This window comes from Mandrillus leucophaeus, unplaced genomic scaffold, assembly GCF_000951045.1.
Source record: "Mandrillus leucophaeus isolate KB7577 unplaced genomic scaffold, Mleu.le_1.0 Scaffold888, whole genome shotgun sequence".
Classification (NCBI taxonomy): Eukaryota; Metazoa; Chordata; class Mammalia; order Primates; family Cercopithecidae; genus Mandrillus; species Mandrillus leucophaeus.
This window is the reverse complement of record NW_012109674.1, coordinates 617,990-639,726: the sequence shown is the minus strand read 5'-3', so window position 1 is coordinate 639,726 and position 21,737 is coordinate 617,990. Positions and strand designations below refer to the sequence as shown.

General features: G+C 44.3%; 1 protein-coding gene across 1 annotated transcript in view; it reads left to right on the top strand.

Annotated features, from left to right (window-relative positions):
• Positions 1-6: 6 nt before the first annotated feature.
• KIAA0922 (KIAA0922 ortholog) overlaps positions 7-21,737 on the top strand; it is a 195,812-nt gene continuing 174,081 nt past the window's right edge. The window contains exons 1-3 of the mRNA XM_011969377.1: positions 7-95; positions 777-847; positions 7,752-7,795. The gene's annotated coding sequence lies outside the window, so the exon portion shown is untranslated. The remainder of the gene's footprint in view (positions 96-776; positions 848-7,751; positions 7,796-21,737) is intronic.

Here is a 21,737-nt window from a genome sequence, read left to right as displayed (position 1 = left end):
CTGCTACTGCCGCACCGCCGCGACCGTGAACCTCTTGCTGGGCGTCTTCCAGGTCCTGCTGCCCTGCTGTCGTCCGGGAGGGGCTCAGGGACAAGGTCAGCCTTGCGCCGCTGGGCTCGCTCTGCCTCTCCACCCCGCCCCCGCTCTTTCTTTTAGGGAACTGCTGAAATCTATAAGAGGGCGAAGGGAGGAAAGGGAAAGGGGCAGGAGAAGGAAGGAAAGCTGTTGCAATTCTCCGCTGATAACATTTTCTGACCACAGCGTCCCCTCCCGCGCCCCTCTGCCCCGTACAGCTGGAGAGCGGGGCAGTCGCGGGGCTTGGGGACCGCTAGCCGCTCGCGCCCTGGAGCCTTTGTGCGCGGGCCCCTGCGCCCGGGGCGCAGCCCCCGCTTTGTGTGGCGCGCGCGGGTGCCCCGCCGCGGCCCGGCTTCCTGCAGCTTTGTTTCCCCGAGCCTGGCCGCCCAGGGTCCATACTCCAGATGCTCGGGCTGCGGAGCCCGGAGTGTCCCGTGGGGTGTCTTCAATCCCACTTCGTCCCCCTCCAGCACGAGCACCCCGAGCCTGCACGCTGTCGCCTTCGCGTCCGAGGGGCCACCGGCTCACACCCCGCCCATTGTGTTTTTATCCTTGGCTCGCCCCTCAGATGGCCTCTGTTCCTGGGAGGAAAAAGAGACGTGTTTTGGTGAGGCGGGTGGCACGGTGGGACGGTAGGGGAAACAGGAAGCGTTTCTTCAGCGTGCATTAAAAACATGCTGTATTTTTTGGTGTTCCTGCAGCGATTGAGCCCTTGCCGAACGTGGTGGAGCTGTGGCAGGCAGAAGAAGGGGAACTCCTGCTGCCCACTCAGGTGAGGACGACCAGGTGACAGGGCGGCTGTGGGTGTGCAAGGGAGGAGAGGCGGGGAGGCCGCCGGTCCTCCCCAACCCCTGTCCAAGAGGCACAGGCGTTCGGGCCACTTTGCAAGGCAAATAAACGTTAGGGGCCGAGCCTGAACACCTGGCAACGGTGGCCTTTCCAGCTCCTCCCACGCCATGTGACAGGGCGTGAGTCAGGCCGGCCCCAAGTTCAGAAGGTGGGAACCCAGGCCACCTCAGCAGGGACGCGGCCAGCGGTCTGCTCGGCCGTGGGTGTCCTGGGTGCACACTGTTCCCTAAGTGAGCTGGTGCTGTGTGGATGGCAAGTGGCTAAGAGGTTGAGGACAACAGGAGTATTGATTTCATAAATGTTAGAGTGGTATTTGCCATTAGCGTTAAGTAGTTTTGGGATGAAGATGTGACTTTAAAGGATTGTCATCTTGGATTTTCTCCAAGTGCCCTTAATTCCTGTTAAAATACACCCACTTAAGAACTTGAATTTCAGGTTTTTTTCTCTGTATGATGATATGATGATTGCATGTAGAAAAATAATTACATTTTATTGGGAATCTGTAGCATCATAGAGGGTTTATTGCTGCAACAGATACAGTACTGCAAAGCTTTTGTCTTTTAACTTTTACAAGAAATTCCCATTGACTGTGAAGTGTGCACATTGAAATATAATATTGTTGACTGCCTTTCACCAGTAACAGTAGTGATCCAAAATGCATTGTTTGGGTGGGAGTGGCTTGAATTATAAGGGAATATTCAGCTTGTGTGCAGTACTTTTTAAGATGTTCATTACTTCCCACGTTGGTGGCAGCACTTAATTCTGTGTTGCGTCTTGTGGCTGTTTAGGGAAACAGGATGTCTAGCTATAACTTTACTGGAGAGGCTGTCCAGTTTTACATTTCAGTTTTCTCGAGACCTCCTATTTGAAACATTCAGAGTGCTGGTTTTGAGATATTTGGAATATTCATTTTGATTAGGGCTAATGAATAACAGCTTCAAGGCCGAGAGGTGATTTTAGAGCAGAATTTTCCTGGATCCTCCTTGAAGACCAGCAGCCTGAATGAGACAGGTCTTTTGAGAAAAGGCCCCATCAGGATGAGGAGCAGATAGGTTCTCCTTCTCCTAAAAATTTATTCTCAAATGGATTTTTTCCCCCGATTTTAAATAATATACATACGTGTTTTGTTTGGAAGATACAGAAAGATAAAAATAACAGTAGAAATCCATCGTATTCCTACTGCGAGAACCACATTTAACTGGATGTATTTATTTAAAAACTAATTATGTTTGTGTATATCAGAGTTGTTCAACAGTGGCACTGGTAACATTTTGGGCTAGAGAGTTCTTTGTTGTGGGGGCTGTCCTGTGCACTGTGAGATGCTGAACAGTTAGCATCCCTTCTGCCCACTAGACGCCAGTGGCACTCACTGCTGCTTCCCCCTCTCCCCCACCCCCTCCTGATTTTGACAACTAAAAATGTTTCCAGACATTGCTAGATGTCCCTGGGGAGCAAAATTGCCCTGGTTGAGAAGCACTGGTGTATATCTATGTATATGTATTCGCGTTTTTGCTCAATTGTAGTTTCTACCTCTTACTTGCTAGTGTTGGAAGCCAACCCAGACTAAAAGGAAAGTAAATTATAGATGATTGAGTCTAGTATTATAGACTCTCATTTGTTAGAGCGTTAGTTGAAGATTTAGTAGGTGTGCTCAGAGTTGGAAATGTCAAGGCTTATGATATGATTATTTATAGGCTCAAAAGTTATTTTATACAATTCTTTCTTTCTTTTTTTTTTTTTTTGAGACTGAGACTCCCTCTGTTCCCTAGGCTGGAGTGCAGTGGCGTGATCTCGGCTCACTGCAAGCTCCGCCTCCCTGGTTCATGCCATTCTCCTGCCTCAGCCTCCTGAGTAGCTGGGACTACGGGCGCCCACCACCACGCCTGGCTAATTTTTTTATTTTTAGTAGAGACGGGGTTTCACCGTGTTAGCCAGGATGGTCTTGATCTCCTGACCTCGTGATCTGCCTGCCTCGACCTCCCAAAGTGCTGGGATTACAGGCGTGAGCCACCATGCCTGGCCTATTTTATACAGTTCTTAATTTCTGGTTTGTTTATATGTATAATACAATTTGTTTTGATAATAGATGTCAGAATTCAGAAACTGGGTTATTCACTATAGAGGGATTTATAGCTAAGCTGTTTTAATCAAAGCTATAATGAAAGTGAAACTGGTATTCAAAATAATTTTCTAAATACTTCATCCCTGTCTCTATGTATACCTTTTAGAAGCTATCTTGCCCTGCTTATACCTGGGCCAAGGGTGAGGGAGATACACACACACACACACACACACACACACGTGTGTGTGTATATATATGTATCTCATAAGCTGCAGAGAGTTTTGAAGAAAGTTATTTTAAATGAATTATTTTCAAAGTATTTTGAATTTTTTCAGCAAAAATTCCCTCATATGTGTCAAATGGAGTCTGTTGAAAAGAATATTTATAGGTGTTATTTAAATTTGAGGGTTTTCTGCTTAATTAACCAGTACATTGGGTTTCTTTCATGCAGGAAGACTGAAAGATGGCTTCAGAGGCTAAGATTTGTCAGTAGTAGATGCAATAGGAACTTTAGAGGATGTGGCATTAAATAAAATACCGGCCATCTGGTAGCTCACACCTGTAATCCCAGCATTTTGGAAGGCTGAGAGGGGTGGATCACCTGAGGTCAGGAGTTTGAGACCAGCCTGACCAACATGGAGAAACCCCGTCTCTACTAAAAATGCAAAATTGGCTGGGCATGGTGGTGCATGCCTGTAATCCCAGCTACTCAGGAGGCTGAGGCAGGAGAATCCCTTGAACCTGGGAGGCGGAGGTTACAGTGAGCCGTGAATCGCGCCATTGCACTCCAGCCTGGACAACAAGAGCGAAACTCCGTCTCAAAAAACAAACAAACAAACAAAGAAAACACACTAACATATTTGTCAACACTGTTCGTATAGTTATTTATTTTGGACATGTCTCCTGTTGATTAGGTCATTTGTTTTTTGTTTTTTTTTTAAATGACGGGTCTCTAAGTGATCAAGAACTTACTAACATTAGTAAAACCAAATACGACAACTGAATTGTAAACTGTCAACCTCTGGCTAGGTCTCCCGGGTTTGAATCTCAGCCCTATCCCTTTTTAGCTCCATAAATTCACCTGTTTATCCTGTTTTCTTATCTGCAAAGTCTGGGGAATGATGGTGCTGGTTTCAGAAGACTTTGAGAAGATTAAGTGCCTGGAACTTAGTGAGCACCTACTGTAGGTTACCTGTTATTTTTGTGGTCCCTGAGCTGACTGGTAGATTTGGTCACTGGAGGGCGTGAACAGCTTTCTTGTTTTGAAAGGTCTGAATAGTATTGATAACTCAGCCCTATTGTGTGCTCTGTGATTGTAAAGTTGTATTAATCTTATCTTTTTGTTATATACTCTCATGTCATAAAATCATTTGGTGTAGGAACATTTACACGCTGTATATCCATGGTGATCATGAGAGGAAGGAGGAAAAATATATGTGATTTTATTCTTACATTTACAGAAATTTTCCTCCGCTCTGACTATACTTCAGCACACCGAATGAGAAGTGGTGATGGTGTGGAAACCATACAGGTGTTTCATTAGCTTATTTTCAAGAAGTAATTGGGTGTATGCAGGATACGGCTTCGTGTACCTTTTTACTTTGCCTTCAAAGTCAGAAACTGTGATTCCTTGTGATCCACGCATAGGTGATGTCCACCTGACCTGCTGTGCCCTGCAGGGCCTTCTGTGTCAGTCCTCTGGGACGCCCACTCCAGCCCGACCCTTGGCCAAGCATGTCCAACACATATCTGTTGAATTAATGAATGCAGCAGCCCCATTGTTCATTCAGGGCCTGTCCTTCCGGACTCCTGCCCTGCAGTGGCGTTGTCATCGTTTCTCCCTCTTTGAGTTTCCTGTAGTGTCTTTGTCTTTTTGTTTGTTTTCTTTTTTCTTTTGAGACCGAGTGTTGCTCTTGTCGCCCAGGCTGGAGGGCAATGGCGCGATCTCAGCTCACTGCAACCTCCGCCTCCTGGGTTCTAGTGATTCTTCTGTCTGAGCCTCCTGAGTAGCTGGGATTACAGGCATGCGCCACCACGCCCGGCTAATTTTTGTATTTTTAGTAGAGACTGGGTTTCACCATGTTGGTCAGGCTGATCTTGAACTCCTGACCTTGTGATCTGCCTGCCTCAGCCTCCCAGAGGGCTGGGATTACAGGTGTGAGTCTCCGCGCCCGGCCCCTGTCTTTGTTTTTCTCCTTTATCTTGTGCGTGCCTTGTTGCCTTAACTGAGTTCTCCTTTGAGGGTCTGGCCTGCTAAGGGTTGGTGCCCTGCCGCGGCCACAGTGTTCTGCATACAGTAGACATTTAGTACTGCCCATGAAGTCATCCTGGTGGAGGAGAGGCGGCTGTCAGTGTCTTGCCTAGTTCCCCTGTTTATGAGGTTGGCGAAGTCTGCTGGTAACAGGTGAAATGCCTTAAATGTTGATTTCCTAGTATTGTTTGACAATCACATTTTAAAAAATCAGCTCTAGCTGCAAGAAGAGCAGTCTAGAATCTGTTCTTTCAATCCATTGAGACTTCTTTGAGAAGAGAAGCCTCGCTCCTGGTGCCCCATGGTTAGCAGGTTTGGGAACCAGGGACAGGTGCTGAGTAGGAGCAGCCGTTACCTAATACAGAATCATGTTGGTGCTGGGCAGTGCTGGGCAGGCTCGGTGCTCCACTGCCCTTATTTGTTCATTTAGCAAAGATGGACCTTTGGGGCGGGCCCATTAGGTCCCCAGAGATACACTGATGAATAAGAAAGAATCTGCTTTTAAAATTGTCAAGTTGATTTTCCTGCATCTTAAGTCAGAGGGTGTAGATAACGGAAATTGGTAGAAAGTGAAACAGGAAATGATACACTGAGATTCTGAGTTTTTGTTATCACAGGTACTGTGTTCTGTAACAGCATCTTGCTCCAGTGACTCATTGACCAGTATTTGGTAATCTTTTTGTCATAGAGATTTATTTTTGGTTTAATCAACTTCTATCAACATGAAAAAATAACAACATGGGTTGGGCACTGCTGGCATCATTTAAATTCTTTATGAGTATTAACTCATGAACACACTAAAGACTATGAAGTTTACAGATGAGGAAATTGAGGCACAGAGCAGCGAAATTACTTGGCTCAAGGTAATAAGAAAGTGACAGTGCTGGGATGTTAAACCAGTGAGTGTTTAACTACAGAGCCCAAGGTTTTAGCCATTACGTATGTTGTGTAAGTTTCAGTACCGTTTGACCAGAAAAACACTATTATGGTGGTAAAGTTTCTGTGTCTGAGGGAAAGCATGTCACATTCTATTTTGATTCAGAAAAAGTTGCTAAGTGAAGTTCCCATAATAGTCATATCCACATGCAGTTAAGAAACAGCTGGCTCATACTCAGCTCTGCAGATGTTTATTGAGCACGTACTGCAGGCCAAGCAGTGCGTGTCAGGGATGTTATTACAGTAGACAAAAAAGAAAAAACACCTGCCCTTGTGATGCTTGCAGTCTAAATGGAAGCATAGAGATAGACAGTAAACAAGACAGAGAATAAATTTTAAGTAATTTAGTCAGTTCGAAGGTCATACATGTTCTGTGGTGGCAATGTGGGGTGGTGATGTGAGTTGCAGTTTTAAGAGGTCAAAGTGTACCACTCTGAAAGGGCAGTATTTGAACCAATCTTTGAAAGTGGTGAGAGAGAACAGGCAGTGCAAAGGCCCTGAGGCACTTCCCAAGAGGCAGTGGGGGAATTACATGCTTTTGACCCTGCCCTTTGTGGTTGGCAAGATCAGACTGGTAATACCCTGGGACCACAGTCAAGTGCTGAAATATAGGAACTGAGAGAAGAGGCACCCCGCTTTGGAGAGGTCAGCTAAGGCTTAGGGACAAGGGAGGCCTTAGAGATCCGCAGCAGCAAGTGTGTGCCTGGGGCCTAGCCCAGAGCCCCGCCTGGTAGACAGTGAAGTTCATCGTTTTTGCTCAGACATTTTCAGTTGGAGCCCAGGGTGCCTGCTGCAGTGTGGTTGTAGGGGTAGGGCTGGGTGTGTCAGGGCCTGTGTGGGACAGTGCTGCATGCTGGTGAAGAGCTTGGTGTGCATCTGACCAGCTGGAGGGAGCCATTGTAGGTTCTTGAGCAGGGACTGACACAATGACATGGAGTGCTGGGTCCTTACTGTGTGATAAGGGTGATAAAGAGTGAGTGATAGGAGGAGACTGGTCTGTGCTGCACAGAGTGCGATGGTGCACAGGATGGTTGCAGGCAGCAGTCTCCAGGCAGAGGAGAAAGCTGCATTTGTCTTTCTAATGCAGCCGGGCTACTGATGGTGTGGGCTGTTGTGTTGGAAGAAATGACAGGTAGGAACTGGGTTTCCTGTGAGTGGGTAGGTCTTTCTGGTAGGAGGTCAAGGGAGGAGAGCAGTGCAAGATGACTATAAGATTTGCCCAGGGGTGGCCGGGTACAGTGGCTCACGCCTGTAATCCCAGCACTTCAGGAGGCCGAGGCGAGTGGATCACAAGGTCAGGAGTTCGAGACCAGCCTGGCCAACATAGTGAAACCCTGTCTCTACTAAAAATACAAAAATTAGCCAGGTGTGGTGGCATGTGCCTATAGTCCCAGCTACTCCGGAGGCTGAGGCAGGAGAATTGCTTGAACCCGGGAGGCGGAGGTTGCAGTGAGCCGAGACTGCGCCATTGTATTCCAGCCTGGGCGACAGAGAGAGACTCTGTCTCAAAAAAAAAAGAAAAAAAAAAAAGAAAAGAAAAGAAAGAAGCAACGGTTAACACATGTTCTTTTTCAACAGGGTGATTCTGAAGAGGGTCTGGAGGAGCCTTCTCAAGAACAGAGGTAAGGAAAAAATGGGGCTGGAAACCTGCATGCTGAGTGTCCCTGCCTACTTTGGGTGCTCTCTGAAGTCTCAGTATATGTCTGTGTTTATGTGTTTGGTGTTAACCTGTAATACACCTTTCTCTTTGGCATTTGTCTTGCCTATACCCTCTAATAAATTAATACGACTTTGTTTTAAAATAAGGTTGTTTAGAAAGCTGTTAGAAATGGCCCCTCCTTCGCCACTCACCAATTTCACTGTTTCCATGATGTGCTTGTGCCCTCCCTCTTGCTTATAAACATCTATTGAGTGCCAGGCACCATGCTGGGTGGTGAACATGAAACACAGACAAGACCTCTGTTTCGTGTAGTGGGCAAGTAGGTCTTTACTGTAGGTAAAATGATTATGCTTGTGACAAGAGCTATCAATAATTAGTTTCCTGTGGTAGAGAATAATGAGGTGTATGGGGTGGTCAGGTGAGGCTCCTTTTAGGAGGTGACATTCCAGCTGAAGTCTGGAGGAAACAGGCGCAGCCACACAGCAGTGGGAACAGTACTTTGGTCAGAGGGAATGAAGGTGCAAAGGCCCTGAGGCTGGCAGCCCTGCCAGCGATCCAGGAACTTGGAGAAGTCCAGTGTGGTTTGTAGGATGGTGAGATAAGGTGTGTAGGCCTTTAGAAGTCACAGTAAGGAATTTGGGTTTTATTTTTAAGTGTGGTATGAATTGTTAAAGAATTTTAAGCAGGGGACTAGCAAATCAAAAACCATGAATTACTTTTTTTTTTGGAGACAGTCTCACTCTGTCCCTCAGGCTGGAATACAGTGGTATGATCTCGGTTCACTGCAACCTCCGCCTCCTGGGTTTAAGCGATTCTCCTGCCTCAGCCTCCCAAGTAGCTGGGATTACAGGCACATGCCACCATGCCTGGCTAATTTTTGTATTTTTAGTAGAGACGGGGTTTCTCCATGCTGGCCAGGCTGGTCTCAAACTCCTGACCTCAAGTGATCTGCCCGCCTTGGCCTCCCATAGTGCTGGGATTACAGGCATGAGCTACTGCACTGGGCCCTGTGAATTCTGTTTTTTAAGAGAATACCATGGGGCAGTCTTGGTCACTTGTCAAATTGGGTCCCTTGGAGCTACATGAAGACACTCTAAGTGGTGTATAAGTAAGAGGATAACTTGCAAGGAATAGGCTTCCAGATCCCCAGGGTCTATGTGTCTCCTAAAGCTGATCTGTCTGAGTTGTAAGTTACCATTTTCCCCCTCTGCTTTCACAATCTCATTTCTCCACTTTACAAAAGAAAGCTGTATCTTTCACCCAGCCCCAATCCTGCTGTTGGCTTCATTTTGGGCAAAGAGACAATTTGAAATATTGGTGTTTGTTAGGAAAAAGGGATCCACTCTGATTAGATGACAAATTCTTTAGTAACTTTGGTGGTTTTCAGATTGTTGCTTTTAGTAAAACTGAAGGAGGACCCAGTGAATTTGACAACTGATAGATCATTCAGGTTACTTTTAATGATGGCTTACTATGTGATTTTTAGATGAAACACTGAGGTAGTTTAGAGAATGTGGGGACAGTGCTGTAATGAAGGTATTTCCATACTCGTCTGTTTATGTCAACAAGCTTTTTCAGTACTTACATTAAAAAAAAAAAAGATTAAAAAAGGATTAAGTTTATAAAAAACCTGTCTCATTCTAGTAGTAAGTAATGTTCACATGAAGCAGCTGGGGGGAAAACAGCTCTGTTCATTTCATTAAAGGATGCATTTTCAGTAAGATTTTACTTTCTATGTTTAATTACCTATCAAAATTTGTAGAACTTGTTGGTTTGATCAATTGTATGCATTCGGCCCTCTGTATCTGTGACTTCTGCATTCGTGGATTCAACAAACTGGATCGAAAATACTCAGAAAAAAAAAAAACGTATCTACTGAATATGTACAGACTTTTTCTTGTCATTATTCCTTAATACGGTATAAAAACTATTTACATAGTATTCACATTGTATTAGGTATACCTGGCCCTGTGAATTCCATTTTTAAGAGAATAGGTATTACTAGTAATCTAGAGATGACTTAAAGTATACAGGAGGATATGCATAGATTATATGCAAATACTGTATACCATTTTATATCAGGGACTTGAGCATCTTCAGAATTTGATGTTCTTGAGACGTCCTGGAACCAACCCCTCAGGGATCTGACTATACTAATACAAATTGTATTGATAACTTTTTTTTTTTTTTTTTGAAACAGAGTCTCACTCTGTCACCCAGGCTGGAGTGCAGTGGTGTGATCTCGGCTCACTTCAACCTCCCCCTCCTGGGTTCAAGTGATTCTCCTGCCTCAGCTTCCTGAGTAGCTGGGATTGCAGATGCATACCATCACGCCTGGCTAATTTTTGTATTTTTAGCAGAGATGAGGTTTTACCATGTTGGTCAGGCTGGTCTTGAACTCCTAAGTTCAGGTTATACACCAGCGTCAGCCTCTTAGAGTGCTGGTATTACAGGCATGAGCCACCACGCCTGGCCTGTATTGATGACTTAATTCAGAAGAAAAAAAATTAATGTTTAGGCCTATGGTCATAGGAAAAATTTTTTAAAAACCTGAAATTTCAATTTGTATTTATAGTCTTGTAGCAGAAGGCTTTGAACATAAATTCGTATTCAGTTAAAATTCCTTGGGTGACGTGGAATAGAAATGATTTCATGGAGGAAAAGGAACAATATGAAATATCCAGCCATGAAGTTTATTTTTGTATTTAAAAAAAAGCATAATGGTAGATATCATTTCAGTGGTATTTAGATTCCATTGAATGTATTTTAAAAAGGGATTGTGAGTTTTATTAAAAATACCAGTATGTACAGTGTGGCAGAGATTACATTTTTACAGCTGGTAAACGCTCACAATTGTAAATGCGACACAACTTAAACATCCTTTTTGGGTGTATGGGAGCAAGAAAAGTTGAGGAATGTTGATATCAGGGTAGGGGGTTGGTAGTGGATGGAGGGAAATGGAACATTTTGAATATATTCTTGAGGCGGGACAGATCCTTTACTTGTTGAATTTGTTGTGGAGTGTGAGGGAAAGAGAAATCATGGAGAGAGAGCATCTAGATTTTGGCTTAAATGTCTGGAGAGATGGTGATGACTGTGCCGGGAAAGGATTTAGTGGGGAAGGAATCAGAAACTGTGTTCGGCTGCCTCCTAGGAATCTCAGACTTGATATGACACGTCTACAGGGAGATGGCGGGTAGAGAGTTGATATCTGTCTGGAGCTTGGAGGCCAGGGCTGCAGACCCAGGTGTGGGTGTGTGCAGCCCATAGAGAGCTGTGTTGCAAGTGCCTTTGTATGTGTTTTCTTTTGTAGATGCAGTTCTCTCCATTCTTATTATTTAGAACTAGTTTCTTTTTGCTAGTTTTTTCAAAAATCAAACTTTAGGGTATTCATAGATTTCATCCTTATTGGTCTTTTCACACAGCATCAGATTATCAGAATGAAAGATGTGGGAATGAGGGAGAATAGGGTCCTTTTTGACGATGACATATAAAAAAATAAATTTTACATCATGCCTGTGTACTTGCAAGCATATATATGGATGTATGAATATATACATGTGTATAATCGATGTACTTATTTATTTATAAAAATGAATAAGTTTCAGAAAATAATACTCTTGTTGCCTGCAATGTATTCTATTTTCTATTGCATTTTGTTTTATCACCTACTGGCTTTATTTATTTTTTGGTAACAGCTTGATTGAGATGTTGTTCACATAGCATATAATTCACCCATTTAAAGTGCACAGTGGGTTTTCAGCATATTCAGAGTTGTATAACCATTACTACAATCAATTTTAGAAGAACATTTTGTCTTCTCAAAAGAAGTGCCTTACCCTTTAGCCATCAGCCTCCGATCTCCTGTCCCTGCCTGGATTCATTTTAAAACTCAATACATCATAGTTCACAGTCTGATCAACATTGATTTAGGTGTTTTATCTTCCTGATATTAAATATTCCAGTATTTTCTCTTTTACTTCTACTTTTTAAAAACTTGACTTGTAAGCCTCTTTGTTTCTTTTGGCTTTTCTTGGGTTGAGGTCTGTTCCTCATGTGTAAAGAAATGATCATGATGTGGGTGGGATGCTGCTTTTAAAAACCTTTGTGTCCATTTTTTGAAAATGCAGATTCTGGAGCTGTCTCCAAGAATTAGCTCTGTAAGTGTAATGTTCTGTGATTGGTAAATTAGTCAACTACGTACTTACTATTCATTTGCCTTCTACCTTCTTAATTTTGTAACTTCCCCAAAACCCATCTAATTTCTTGCTACTTTGAAAAGAAAACTTTTGCTTCAGAGTAGATTTAAGTTTATAGAAAAATTACAAAGATAGTACAGACATGTCACCCGTTTAACCCTAATGTTAATATCTTATATTACTGTGGTACGTTTGTCACTGAGAAACCAACATTAGTATCTTACTATGAGCTAAACTTCACACTTTATTCACATTTTACTAGTTTTTCCCTAATGTCCTTTTTGGAGGCAAGTCATTAAGTGAAGTTGAGCTTCACCGACACAAATTATGTGAAATTCTGTATGGGAGATTTGTCAGTTCTCATTTATTTATATCTTGTGAGCTCATGGATATTTATACTTTGGGTTATAATCCAATATTAGATTTGTCCTGCTGTTTTAATGTCATTTATCCTTAATCTTATTTATGAAGTTATTAACATTTGTTTACACATTTTTGAAACTTTGTTGTGGTTTTAATTTTAATAACTACCCCATGATACCAGCTTAATGACGGTCAGGTGGACTTAAAGTCAATAGAAGCACCATTTATCAATTCCACAGAATGAATGCATTGTCTCTTAAGAATCCATACAGAGGAGTCATTCCTAACTTGGGACCTGAGAAATACATTTGACTGTGAGGCAGTCTTAGCATGTTCCCCAAATGTAAAGGAAGCACTGATGTCTGTGACTGGACAGATAGAATCGAAGGTCTCTGTTTTACTGGCAAGACTGCCTAAGGTGGGGCTGGAATGGGACCAGTGTGAGTTCTGGGCAGGAGGCTTCCTAGAGCAGCTTGCCTGTTACCTCAAAGTCTGGGAAAGCTTTCAGGGTAATTGGCCTCATTGAAGATTTTGTTTATGTTTTCCTGCCTTCATCTTCTGTGGATGCTATGTAATTGTATTTGGTCGAAAGCCAGAAAAGCAATATTTGAAAAACGTTCTTCCCTCTTTCCTCTTTATCCCCATTTTTCCCTGGGTATTCTCAAATATCAACAGTAATCTGTTCCTTTGCTGAGAAAGAAAGATCGTTTTTGGGAATTCAGCGATGAGAGCAAAGGGGAACTGACTTCAGCTCTTACTAGAATTGAATGCTCTGGGAAGCATGTCTGGCTCTCTGTATATATCTCTGTCTGGTAAGCCTTTTTTTGAGTTGTATTTGAATAGCAAAAGTTTAAGCATTGACAACGTATGAGTAGTATATTACTTCAGGTTTTAAAAATGGTTATAAAAATCATAAATACTGTCTAGGTACAATGTCTGTGAAAGGTTTTTTTTTTTTTTTTGGTGGCTTTTTGTTTTTAAAATGTACTTTTATCTGATTAGTAGTAACAGCAGCAACATGTGTTCTTCTGAAATAGTTTAACACCAGTGAAAGGTGGATCTTGGGAGCCAGAACCTGAAGAGAATCTCATTGTCCTGTCAGCAACATCCCGGAAGATATAATTGCAGACAAGAACGACGTAATCTTTAGGGACACTCGCTTTTGGCAGTGAAGGATCTCAGACCCCCACAGGGAATGGAACTACTTCTCACTTTTCTTTGTTATTCAGAAATGGAAGTTCCAGGCTGGGTGCGGTGGCTCATGCCTGTAATCCCAGGACTGTGGGAGGCCAAGGTGGGCGGATCACCCGACATCGGGAGACCAGCCTGGCCAAAATAGTGAAACCCGGTCTCTACTAAAAATACAAAAATAAGCCGGGCGTGGCGGCATGAGCCTGTAGTCCCAGCTACTCGGGAGGCTGAGGCAGGAGAAGTGCTTGAACTCAGGAGGTGGAGGTTGCAGTGGGCTGAGATCGCGCCACTGCACTCCAGCCTGGGTGACAGAGCAAGACTCTGCCTAAAAAAAAGAAAGAAAAAAGACATGGGAAGTTCCTTTCCTGTTGATAAGATCTCATACTTTTTAACCTGAAGTATCTCCCCAGGGTTCCACTGGGGACCTTCCTATTTTCCCACCCTGTCATCTCCCTAGGTGACCTGGCCTGTGCCGTTGGTTTTAAAAAAAATTAAAAAAAAATTTTTATGGCTACATAGCAGTGTATATATTTGTTGCTCTGTTGGCTTTTTACATACTCTCTGTATAGAAGGAAGTTGAACGTGGATCATACCTTCTCCCCAGAGTTCTCCTTTAGCTTGCAGGTGCCACAAAATTACTGTGTCCTGAACTGAGCTCCTGGGCCTCTCTCTGTCCCCAATTCCTGTGCCTGCTGTCACAAGGTGTGGTTGAGTCTCATTCACGTGGTCTCCTACCTCCATTCTGTAGCCACCGCATCCTGTTCTCCTCATGCGCGTCTGTCCTACATCCTTTTCTGTCATCCCTTTGAAGAACAGCCTTTTACGGACTGCACTACCTTGGGGATGAAGTGCAGGGTCCTGAGCATGGCATCAGTGATGTAGAAGCCCTTTGGGGATTGAGGCCTTCAGCCTCTTCCTCCAGTCTCACTTTCTGGTCATTCACCTGGGCTCTTTTTTTTTGCCAAAACTTTATTCTTCTCTTCCCCAGCCATCTCCCTCCGTCCTGCTTTCCATAGCACCCCGGCACTTATCTTAGCACAAGGCCGTTACTCCTCTGTTTGGAAATTACCTTTCTCAGGGTTCCCAAGTTTCTGAGTCTCATGCACTTGTCTCCCTAGCAGCTAACCTCATACCTGACACCTGGGTGAAGAGCTGACACCTGGGTGAAGAGCTGCTGAAGGAATGCAAGCTCATACTTTTACATTTAAACTTTTTAAATTGATTACTTGTTAGTTTTGCACGTCCTCCATGTTCAAGCCTGTAAACTGTATTTGCCATTGAAATAACAGGACTCGTGTTCGTGTTATAGGCTGTATTCTTTTATTTTTATTTTTTGAGATAGGGTCTCGCTCTGTCACCTAGGCTGTAGTGCAGTGGTATGATCTCGGCTCACTGCAACCTCCGCCTCCTGGGCATAAGGGATCTTCCCATCTCAGCCTCTTAAGTAGCTGGGACCGTGGTCACCTGCCACCACAGCTAGCTAATTTTTGTATTTTTTTGTAGAGTTGGGGTTTCACTTTGTTGGGCAGTCTTGTCTCGAACTCCTGGGCTCAAGTGATCCACCCACCTTAGCCTCACGAAGTGCTGGGATTACAGGTGTGAGCCACCTCTCCTGGCCCAGAGACTGTATTAGTATTATTATTTTTTGAGATGGAATCTTGCTCTGTCACCAGGCTGGAGTGCAGTGGCACGATCTCAGCTCACTGCAACCTCTGCCTTCTAGGTTCAAGAGATTCTCCTGCCTTAGCCTTCTGAGTAGCTGGGACTGTAGGCACGTGCCACCACACCCAGCTAATTTTTGTATTTTTAGTAGAGACAGGGTTTCACCATGTTGGTCAGGATGGTCTTGATCTCTTGACCTCGTGATCCGCCTGCCTTGGCCTCCCAAAGTACTGGGATTACAGGTGTGTGCCACTGCGCCCGGCCGAGGCTGTATTTTTATACTGAGTTACTGTAGTTGGTGTTTTTGTTTTTTTTGTTTTTTTTTGTTTTTGAGATGGAGTCTTGCTCTGTCGCCCAGGCTGGAGTGCAGTGGCGCGATCTCCGCTCACTGCAAGCTCCGCCTCCCGGGTTCACGCCATTCCCCTGCCTCAGCCTCCTGAGTAGCTGGGAGTACAGGCGCCTGCCACCATGCCAGGCTAATTTTTTTTTTTTTTTGTATTTTTAGTGGAGACGGGGTTTCACTGTGTTAGCCAGGATGGTCTTGATCTCCTGACTTCGTGATCCGCCTGCCTCAGCCTCTCAAAGTGCTGGGATTACAGGCGTGAGCCACTGCATCTGGCCAGTTAGTGTGTTTTTAGAGAGGATGGGTTATTCACTCTATCCATGTATAGCCTTATGGTACCTTCTACAGGGTGCTGTGGGTCCTGGGAACTTTGCAGAATGAATGCATTCAACCATGGTCTGTGCAGCTATAACGTTGTAAATTTTTTTTTTTGACTGTTATAGAGCTCATAATTTAGGTGTTCTCCTTAATATTATACAGATTTTTAAACAGGGTTGTTGGTATATATTAAAATTGTATTCAAGCCACAAAAACCTTTTTTTAGGTGAAAAAAATGTGAAGTTTTTAGTAAAGCTTTTGGCACTTACTTATATAGTTATTTAGCCTTCAGTTGAAATAAATCAGAAAAACAGTACAGTAGGATCAGAATACTAATTTTGGTTTTCATTGAAATTTTTAGTTCCTAAAAACTTTTATTTCATTAATTTTTTGAGACAGAGTTTTGCTCTGTTGCCCAGGCTGGATTCAGTTGTGCTGTCATAGTGAACAGCAGCCTGGACCTCATGAGCTTAAGCAGTCCTCCTGCCTCAGCCTCCCCAGTGGCTGGGGCGACAGGTGCATGTCATCATGCCAGGCTAATTTTTTTTTATTTCGTTTTTGTAGAGACGAGGTCTTCCTATGTTGCCCACAGTAGTCTCTAACTCAAGCAGTCTTCTTGTCTCAGCCTTCTAAAGTGTTGGCATTACGGGCGTGAGCCATCATGTCTAGTCCCTAAAAACACTTCTAGTTCCTCCTAGATAATATGTTTTACAAGCACCAGGGTGATTAGGTTTGTATTCATTTTTATCTTTATATTGAAAGGTTATTCGAACCTTTAATAATTCCATGTTAAAGAATTACTTAATTCTTTAAGAATTTTGAAAAAAAAAATCTTGAAGAGTTAGTCTAGAATAAAAATAGGCAAAATATTTCATTAATGTCAACAAACTGAAACAAAAAAGTAGAATTAAGGTCTGAGGAAGCTGGAGATTATACGTAAATGTGGTGAGGCAGTTCCAGAAACTCCTTACTCCAAGTGTTCCTTACTTTTGAGACTAGAGATTGCCTTTGGGAGAAGTGGTTTAACTCAGCACTAAAGTCTGAATCAGCTTTGCTTCATGCCATATGCCACTCAGTGGCTCGACTACTTATTGCTATACGTCATAATATTTAACAGCAAAATAACTTCATGGAATCTTTCAGTAAGATGTGCGTTCTGAAGAAAGAGCTAGACAAATCCAACAACCCAGGAAGAGACTTAGGAGGCCAGGTGTGGCGGCTCATACCTCTAGCACTTTGAGAGGCAGAGGTGGGAGGATCGGCTTGAGCTCAGGACTTTGATACCAGCCTGGGTCACAAAGTGAGACCCTGTCTCTACAGAAACAAAACAAAACAAAAAAAGTGGGATGTGATGATGTGCACCTGTAGGCCCAGCTACTCGGCAGGCTGAGGCTCACTTGAGCCCAGGAGGTTGAGGTTGCCATGAGCTGTGATTTTGCCACTGCACTCCAGCCTGGGTGACAGAGAGACCCTGTCTCTGAAAATAATAAAAGGCTATGAGAAGCTTGTTTTAGGCAAGAATGAGAAAGAGAAGAGACTTGGATGTTTTGCTGTTGAGAACCAAACTTACGTTTCTTAGGAAGGCTTATAGCTAGAGAGTCAGGTATAAGCTGACATTTCGGCTTCTCTTACGCAGTGGGCTTTGTGCTTCAGATTGCTTTCACTCGCCACACTGGGTCAGTGAGAAATGGACGTACTTTTTGGATGGATTCCAACATCGGCAGCAGTATTAATTCTGTGAGGGTGTTCTGGATATGTTGTGATATTAAGCTTCTTATTGCTTAAGAAGGTAGCAGAGCTTGGAGTTTCCAGGCTCAAAGGAGAGATTTCCCAAGGCCGTCTTCTCTGTCTAGGAACACCAATCTCAAGATAATGGGGTCTCTTGGGAGCTTGTTACTTGTTTTAAGTGAATTGTCATCAAAGTATTAGTTTGTTGTTCGAGTCTTCCACATATGAAATATGACCCTGAAGTAAATAGTAAATCCCCCCCCATCAATTAAACAAAAGAATGTTGTCATGTTACAAATAATTACTGTGGTAGTCTAGGCAGTATTTCACAGATGTGTGGTGCCCAATTAATATGTTTTTGGAACCATTTGGTAGCATTGTCTTTGCAACCAATTTATAAATGATATGGAAAAAAGTCTTGTTTGCTTATTGTAGTCTTTCTCAATGTTTTCTCCAAAAGTAGTAGGGATGTAGCTTTTGAAGTCTACTATAAGCATGAAAATTCTTCAGAAATTAAAAAAAAAAAAACTTCAACATTTGTTGAGAATTTAAATACTACTCACTGTTTATTCCTTTTTATTATTCTCCAAAAATCATCTAGTACAATGTATGTTTCAGGAAGGTGACCATATTTAATTCATTGCATTGCCTTCTCTAACATACATATACACATCCCAGTTTGAGAAACATTCTCCAGTCCCTATTGTTTTTACCCAGTTTATTCAAGTATTTAATTTGGAAAACATGGCTCCAAATGACACATACCTGTTGGATTAAAACTGAGCTTCTTCTGTAGGAAAGATGATTTGCCCCGCTGTGAAGTGCGCAGACACCTACTGGTGCATTTAAAGGTGGATCCCAGAGAATAGCTTCAGGAAAAGCATAGTCATAGCGTGTGGCCTGCCAAGTGGACCATTGTAAAATGTATATAGTAAATAGTTCATATTGATATCGTGCCTTGTACAACATTGACTTTGAGGGTTGTAACTACCTTGTGGATGTTGCTGCCACTAAATTATTTACAATAGGTGAGGTTCTGTTTGAATTACAATCCAGTGTTCGATTGATAGTTACAACAGGTGTATGTAGTATGAATTTTTGGTGGAGTAATTCTTCTAGGATTGTGATTAATCCTGTTTCTTCAAATCAGATCATGTTAATCCACTTAATCCGTAAAAAGTGGATTTAAGTAATTGCCCTTGTGTAAATCTTACGGTTTACAAAGGGCTTTCACATGTATCTTCCCTATGTAACCAGGTGGGTATGTGGTAGTATTCTCGTTTTATGGATGAGGAGACAGATTCATCAAGGTAAAACAATTTGTTGAAGGTTATAGAGCTATGAAGTGACAGAACATGTGCATGATCCTAGGTGTCCTCTCTCTTTTAGTGCATACTTCTCTACTTTGGAGTGGAAAACCACTTTCCTAGTAAGATCTACAGCTGTCTGTTGAAGGAGACTAAGTCCAAGATTAACGTATGGAAGCAACTGAATACTTTATTAGGCCCTAGTATTATATGGTTCCTAGCAAATCCCTGAAAAAAATGAGCATGACTCGTGTAAGATAGACCCAGGGTTGGTCCTTCAGTAATATTTTACTGTATGCTAGATAACTTCTTTAGTTTTATGCTAATTCTAAGTGTGGATTATTCACAGATATTCAGCTGCATAGCTTTTGAAAGATGGAAAATTTAAATCGGAAATTTTGGGATTACTTTGTGGAACGCATGCCATTGTAAACGTGTGCTGAGAGGTTGCCTTTAGAGGAGCTGTCCTGTCAGCTTGCTTTGCTTTGGGATTATTTTCAGCAGCAAGTAACAAAACCCTGACTCAACCAGCTCAAACAATAAAGAATGCATGATGTCATTTAACAAGAAGCCTGGAGGCAGGGTGGTTCTGGGTTGGTTTACTCAGCAGGTTAGTGTCAGCACCTGGGAGCCTGGGTCTTCGGACCTGTCTGTTCTGCTGGACTCCGTGTGCTGTGCATCTCCCCTCAGGTTTGCAGGAGGTCTGTGTGCTTCACAGCCTCCCACCTGAACATCCAAAGGCAGGTTAAAATAACCCCCCGGCTACTTTCTCAGAAGTACTCCCCAGCAGACGTCCCCTTCACATCTTACAGGTGGGTCTGCACTCACCTTGAACCACTCACCCGCCCACGCCTGTGGAGTGGTGGAACCACGGGATCAGCTCTGTCCCGCAGGGTTTAGTCATAGGGAGCACAACCCGGCTTTGCCTAAGTGGGAGGAAGGGAAGGGGCGGTGGAAGGCCGACAGCAGTGTGTGCTATGCTGAGGGAGTCACCTGAGTTCAGCGAGAAATGAGCGGTCTAGGGCAGTGTTTCTTGAAGCCTGGTCCTGGGACCTAAATCAGCATCGCTTGGGAACTCGATAGACTGGCCGGTTCTCAGACTCCACCCGGGACCTGCTGTGAATCAGAAGCTGTAGGGGAGGAGCCCAGAGATCTGTTTTAACAAGCCCTCCAGGTGGCTCTGATGCATGCTCAAGTTTGAGAACCATTGGCCCAGGGTGAGGCAGCTCAGGGACCACTTTACAAAATATACTTTTTGTGGAGGATTAAATAATGAGAGGTAGAAATGGTCTTGTAGGTAAAACAGTGGTGGAAATTGGGAGATGGTTGCTTTTCAGCCTGAGTTACCACCACTGGCCCAGGATTTTATCAAACCTAGAATCCATACGTATTCCCTTCATAGGGTATGGAGTGTTAGCTGGTGGATCCAGTGTGTCTGAAGAAGCTCTGCTGCAATGATGCACATGGGGGTGGGGTTCCAGGCTGAGCTTTGGTGTCCACCTATCAGGGTCTCATATGGCCTAGCATGCCTGGTAAACAGGTGGGTTAGGCCATTGCGGGTCAGCTTCCAGGGGAGGACTGAGGAACCTTCTCAGGGAGAATTCATTCATTATAAGGGAAGTGAGTTTGGCAGAAAACCTTGGCCCAGTAACAGAAAGTCTCAGTTGTTGGATGGGAGTGGCCACTCATAGCACAGGGTGGTGTGTGTACTCAGATCTGCCTCCTGGCCCAGGCCCCTGTGGAGCTGTGCAGGCGTGTGTGTGTGTGTGTGTGAGTGAGAGAGCCTGGTGGGCTTGTGACTGAGGGGGGTGTGTGTGTGTGAGTGTGAGAGAGAGGTGACAGGGACAAGGAGAGAGACCCTTGTGGGCCTGTGGCTGAGGGGTGTGTGTGTGTGTGTGTGTGTGAGACAGAGACTCTGGTGGGCCTGTGGCTGAGGGGTGTGTGTGTGTGTGTGTGAGACAGAGACAGAGTCTGGTGGGCCTGTGGCTGAGGGGGGTGTGTGTGTGTGTGTGTGTGTGAGACAGAGACAGAGACTCTGGTGGGCCTGTGGCTGAGGGGGGGGTGTGTGTGTGTGTGTGTGTGAGAGACAGAGACTCTGGTGGGCCTGTGGCTGAGGGGTGTGTGTGTGAGAGTGTGAGAGAGGAGACAGGGACAAAGAGAGAGACACTTGTGGGCCTGTGGCTGAGTTGTGTGTGTGCATTTGTGTATGTAAGAGAGAGACAGAGATCCTTGTGAGCCTATGACTGAGGGGGGTGTGTGTATGTGTGCATGTTGAGAGAGACCCTGGTGAGCCTGTGACTGAGTTTTGTGTGCGTGTGTGTGTGAGACAGACCGAGACCCTTATGGGTTTGTGGCTGAGTTTTGTGTGAGAGGTGGAGACCTGTGGGCCTGTGGCTGAGTTGTGTGTAAGAGAGAGTGAGTGTGCATGAGTGCACCAGTGTGAGAGTGGGGTTGTTGGGCCGGGGGGAAGGATATTACTTAAGGCAAAACTGAAAGAAGTGTTCTAAAAATTCTGTGAGAAACTGGGGTGGGCGGAAGCAGCACGGGCGCTGCCCACCCCAAGGGGACTTCCACACCCCGTCCTGCAGCTGGAGGGCCAGGGCTGCCTGTGGGAGGAGTGGGGACTGGGCGCTGGTGAGGGTGGGGCCCAGAGGAGGCAGCCGGGAGCCTGGAGAGAAGGACTAAAATTGGGACAAGGGCCTGGGCCTGGGATAGCCGAGTCTGTTGTGCCACTTATAGGGGAGAGGGGCCTCCCCAGACACCCAGCAGCCCAGGGATTCCCTGCGGCTCTGT